The following is a 6,064-nucleotide window of genomic DNA, read 5'->3' as shown; positions in this document are numbered from 1 at the left end:
CCAGCGCCAGAGGAGGGGGTGAAGATGTGTGGGCTGGCTGGAGCGTGGCCAGGCCACAGGGCCCAGCTGTAGGGCACGGGGCCAAGTTGACAATGCTGGCCTGGCAGAGACAGACTGGCAACTGCTGCTGTTGCCTCCAAAATACCAGTTGAGGTTTTCTCTTACTTCGGGTTTTCGAAACTATTCCCATTTCTATTATGCCTTTGTTTGTCCTAGTCTTCTTTTTCTTTGTAATAATGTTAATGGTTGTGCCTGGAGGTGAGGCAGGGAGGGCACAGCAGAGCCAAAGAATAGTGAAGACAGCAGAATGTGCCCTGGGGCCCTGTACCTTCTCTTCCAGAAACTTGTCTTCCTATCCCAGGGTCTGTGCCTCCTCATTAGGCCCTCCCAGGGCTTATTCCCAACGGATGAAGACCCACAAAGCTCTTACTCTATCCTATTTTCTCCCCCATCACAACTGCCCTTGACTGTGGCCCGTTCTCTCAGCATCTAGCTCACTGTGGCCATCAACTCCATCCTGAACCACCTTCTCCTCTCATTAGACAACCTCTCTGTGGACAGTCTCCCCCACTCCCATGGCGCAGTTATCATGTATATGTCATAAACTCCTAATTTAATTCTCCAGTCCGCAGCTCCCCTCCAAATCCCAGATCTACATATTCAATGCCCTCTCCTTTCGGGTGGCTCACAGGCACCTCAAAGTCCACAGGTCTGCAACTGAACTCACCATCTCCACTCCACCTATCCGCCAAAGAAACCGCACCCCCCTCCAGGAAAGGGAAAAAATCTTTTCCTGCTCCAGTCCCAGTGGAGACTAGCATCCTTCTAGTTGTTCAAGCCAGAAAACTGGGGGGGGGGGGGGTGTCATCCCGAACTCCGCCCTTTACTTCACCCACTCGCCTCATCCAGTCTATCGTCAACTCTCATCAATCCTACCCCCAAATAGCCCTCAAAGGTTTTCACATCTCTCCAGTTTCACTGTCTCTCTTTTAGTTATAACCCCTATCAGCTTATTCAGAGACAACGTAAATAACCTTTTAATTTGTTTTTCTGCCTCAGTATTTACCTCTTGTGCATCCAAGGGATCAGCAGGTGGCCACCAGCTTTTTCTTAAAAACAAGTATGATCATGTCTCTCCCCTGCTGGAAAAGTCTCTACTGGGACTTCTGCTTCCAATCACGTTGCAGTAACTTGTATCAGACTTTGTCTCCTGCCACTAAAAAACCGGAAAATTGAACAAAAGAAATGAAAGAGCTGTTTTCAGACATTGAACAGCAGTCAGTACAGGACTGGGATCCATGAGAAAAGAGAAACAAATGAAGTGAAGTCTATGATAACCCCTGGATAATGCCTGAAGGCACTTTCCACACCATGGTATGGTACATGGAAACTCCAGAAAAGCAGAGTGGTCTCCCTGAGTTAAAGAGAAAGACATTGGATTCCAGGGAACTGAGGTCTCTGGAATTTGCAAGGCAGAGTTCTGGAAAAGAGGGAGCAACACAGAAAAAGAGTTCTAGAAATCTATATACAGATCCTCTTGATTAGATTGCTGGCTACTAAGCTATACACATGTAGGGTAAAACTCCACAAAACAGGTAAAAAATACCCCAAAACGGTAAGCTGAATTTCCCAGAGCTCTCACAGGTTTGGTAGACATTCAATTTCACAAAAGCCAGAAAAATGTTCTAAAAACTCAGGGCAGGGGCACCCAGGTGGCTAAGTCAGTTTAGCATCTGCCTTAGGCTCGGGTCATGATCTTAGTATCCTGGGATCAAGCCCCACATTGGGCTCCCTGCTCAGTGGGGCTTCTCCCTATCCCTCTGCCCCTTACCCCACTTCATGCTCACTCTCTCTCTCTCCCCCCAAATAAATAAATGAAATATTAAAAAAATAAAAAAGAAAACCCAGGGCATTCAGTAGAAGCCTCAAAAGTCGTATCTTAGCAGTAAAGGTAAACCAGCCCTAGAATAGATGCTACTCTAGACCTGTTCTGATGAACCTTAAAAACAAGTCTGGAAAGTCTCCTGGTGAAATGCAAGTAACTTAACTGCCTTCCAGAACATAGCTAAGGGAAGGCAGAAAATCTAGACACTTGACAATGAAACATTCACAATATCTAGGATTCAACAAAAAAATTATTAGACATAAAAGGAAGAAAGAAAATGTGCTCTTCCATAACCAGGGAGTGAGGAAAATCAGTCAATAGAAGCAGTCAGAAATGACAGAGATGATAAAATTAGCAAACAAGGATCCTTAAGATAGCTATTATAAATACGCTGAAGGATTTAAAGAAAATGGGAATATAGTAAGGAAAGAAATTAATATATACCTAAGTTTATATACACACCAAATAGAATTTTTAGAGGTGGGAAATATAATATTTGAAATCATCAGTTCATGAGATGGGTGTAACAGTAGATTAGACAATGCAGAAGAAAAGTTCAGTGAGTTAAAAAAATAGTAAAAGAAGCTATATTCAAAATGGCTCACAGAGGAAAAAAGGCTAATAAAAAGTTAACAAAATGAATGGGTAAGTGAAGAGTGGTACACCAATACGATGGAATATTAGTTGCTCATAAAAAGGAACAATTGTATTTGAAGGTAGACTGTGATACGTTAAAAAGGCTTTTTAAAACCAGAGAGCAGGTGCAAAAAGAAAAAAAAATACAAACAAAAAAACAAACAAACAAGAACAAAACAAAAAACTAGCTATAGCTAAACAGCTAATGTTGGAGCTAGACTATGACAAGATTTCAATTATCAAGAGATAATTGAAAGAGAAGTAGTGTGCAATTCCCCTCCCATTGAGTGTGGGCTGAATTTAGTCATATATATATATATATATATATATATATATATATATATATATATAATTTTGAATGCAATTTGAAAGGGAAAAGCAGGAGTTTACAGTGCAGAAATCTGACAGTCACCACCTTGACCAAGTAATCAAGATTAAAATCACCAGTAAGTCATGTTGATGTCACATACCCCATGTTATAATGGGATGACAAGGGCACATCACCCAGTGGTATCCATCCCTGAAATCCACAACCACAGACCAATCAAGAGAAAATGCCAGACAAACATAAATTGGGACATTCTACAAAATCTTGACTAATATTCCTCAAAACTGTCCAGGTCATCAAAACCCAGAAAAGTCTGAGAAACTGTCATAGCTAGGGAGACAGAATGACTAATTGAAACGTAGTATTCTGGATGAGACCCTGGAACAGAAAAAGGCATTAATGGGAAAATCCAAATGAAGTCTCTAGTTAATCATATTATAACAATGTGAATTTCTTAGTTTTGATAAATATGCCATGTTTACATAAGATGTTAACATTAAAGAAAATTGGGTAAAAGGTGTGCTATCTTTGCAACTCTTCTGTAAATCTAAAATTATTTCAAAATAAAAAGTTTCTAAGGAAATACTCAATATTGGGAAGTGTAGATGGGAATAATAGAAAACACAAAGAGAAATGGATGACATAAACCCAACCACATCAATAACTATGTTAAATGTAAATATACTCTAAGCAGTACAATTAAAAGTCAGAGGTTATCCTAAATGAAAAAAAAAATTGGCTTCAAATATTTTTTGCTGTCTATAAGAAACATCTTTTAAGTGTAAAGACAGATAGTTTAAAACTAAAATGATGGGTAAAGATATTTCAGGGAAAAGGGCCCCCTGGCTGGCTCCGTTGGAATAGCATGTGACTCTTCATATCAGGGTCATGCGATCAAGCCCCATGTTGGCTGCAGAGATTACTATAATGAACACACAAGTTAACTAACTTTAAAAAAAAGGTATACCAGGAATGGTTATATTAATTTCAAAGTAAGCTTCAAGACACTGATTATTACCAAGAGTAAAGGCATTTATAATGATGAAAGTGTCACTTCATCAGAACACTATAACAAATCTTAAATGTGTATGTACCTAAAAATAAGTTCAAAATGCATGAAACCAAACCTGACAGAACTAAAAGAAGAAATAGACAAAGTCACAATTATAGTCAGAGAGTTCAACAGTCCTCTCTCAGTAACTGATAAAACAAGTAAACAGAAAATCAATAAGATATAGGAGACTTGAACAGTACTATCAATCAACTTGACCTAATTGACATGAATAGAACATTACACCTAACATCTGCAGAAAACACATTTTTCTTAAACACACGTGGAATATTCACCAAGAGAGACCATATGCTGGGCCATAAAATGAGGCTCAGTAAATTTTAAAGGACTGAAATAATGGAGAATATGTTCTCTGACCTCAACAGAATTAAATTAGAAATCAATAACAAAAAGATGTTGGAAAACCCTTAAATATTTGGAAATGAAATGTCACACTTCTAAAGAAGCCATGGGTCAAAGAATAAATCGAAAGGGAATTGGAAAGTGTTGCCTGGGTGGCCCAGTTGGTTTAGCATCTGCCTTCAGTTCAGGTCATGATCTTGGGATCTCGGGATCTTGGGATCGAGACCCAAGTCCAGCTCCCTGCTTAGGGGGAAGTCTGCTTCTCCCTATGACTGTCCCTTCACTCAAGCTCACTCTCTCTCAAATGAATAAAAAGATTTGGGGGGATAGGTGAGCCTGGTGGTGGATATTAAAGAGGGCATGTATTGCATGGAGCACTGGGTGTGGTATATAAACAATGAATCTTGGAACACTGAAAAAATAAAATTAAATTTAAAAAAAGAATTTGGCAAGTATTTTTAAATGCGACAAAGCAAAAACATATCAGCATTTGCGTGATACCTCTAAAGCAGTACTTAGGGGAAAGCTTACAGCACTTAATATCTGTATTAGAAAAGAATGGACTCAGATCAATGACTCAGGTTCAAATTTATGAAGCTAGGGAAAAAAAGAGCAAAGTAAGCCCAAAGTAAGCATAAGGAAGGGAATAATAAATGTAAGAGCAGAAATCAATGAAATAGAAAAGAGAGAGAGAGAAAGAGAAAATAAGTGAAACCAAAAGCTGGTGCTTTGAAAAGACTGAACTCATTGAATTGCACACTTTTAATGGGTGCATTTTATCATCTGTAAATTATACCCAAAGAATGAACACTTCACAAAGGATGACATAACAAATGGCTACTAAACACATGAAAAGATGCTCAACATCATTAGTGACATGCAAATTTAAACTATCATGAGATACTAGTACACACCCACAAGAATAGCTGAAATTTTAAAAATAACAAGACCAAGTAGATATGAAGCAATAGGAACTCTTTTACATTGTGGATGGAAGTATAAAATGGTACAATCATTGTGGAAATCAAGCCTAGTTTCTCATAAAATTAAATATAAGCCAAAGTTTGGGCCCAGTCATTCCACTCCTAGGTATTTTTACCCACGAGAAATGAAAACATATGCCCACAAAAACTTTGTGCAAAAATATTCAGAGAAGTTTTATTTATAAAAACCCCAAACTAGAAATAGCCCCGGTGTCCAGAAATGCATGAATAGATAAACAAATTGTGGTATATCCATTTAATGGACCAATGGTATAGTAATACAATTAATACAATGTATATTATACAATGGTATATTAATACAATTAATACAATTGTAATACATAATACATTAATATACAATAATAATATAATTAATATTAATACAATATTGTATATCAATACACAGTAAAGTTTGTATCAATATGTAACATATACTATGGTATGTTACAATAAAAAGGAATATACTACAAAATGGAGAGCCTCAAAAGCATTATGCTAATTAAGAGAAACTGGACATAGAAGGTGAGATACTATAATATTCTATTTATTTGAAATTCTTGAATAGGTAAAACTGACCTAATAGTAAAAGAAAGCAAGAAGGTAGTAGTCAAGGTTGGGGAGTAGGAGTAAAATTGGCTATTCTTCAAGATCACTTTTTGCCATGATGCACATGGTGTAAATCTTGATTGCACGGGTGGTCTTATATACGCAGCCATTTGTAGGGCTCAGAACCTGAGAAAGTGCATTTTAGGTAGCTCCTGTCTATAGGCACTATTTAAATCATCCAAAATCAGTGTGCCAGTATCATTCTAGTGACC

This window comes from Mustela nivalis, assembly GCF_964662115.1.
Source record: "Mustela nivalis genome assembly, chromosome: X".
In the NCBI taxonomy this organism is placed as follows: Eukaryota; Metazoa; Chordata; class Mammalia; order Carnivora; family Mustelidae; genus Mustela; species Mustela nivalis.
This window is presented reverse-complemented; position numbering follows the sequence as displayed.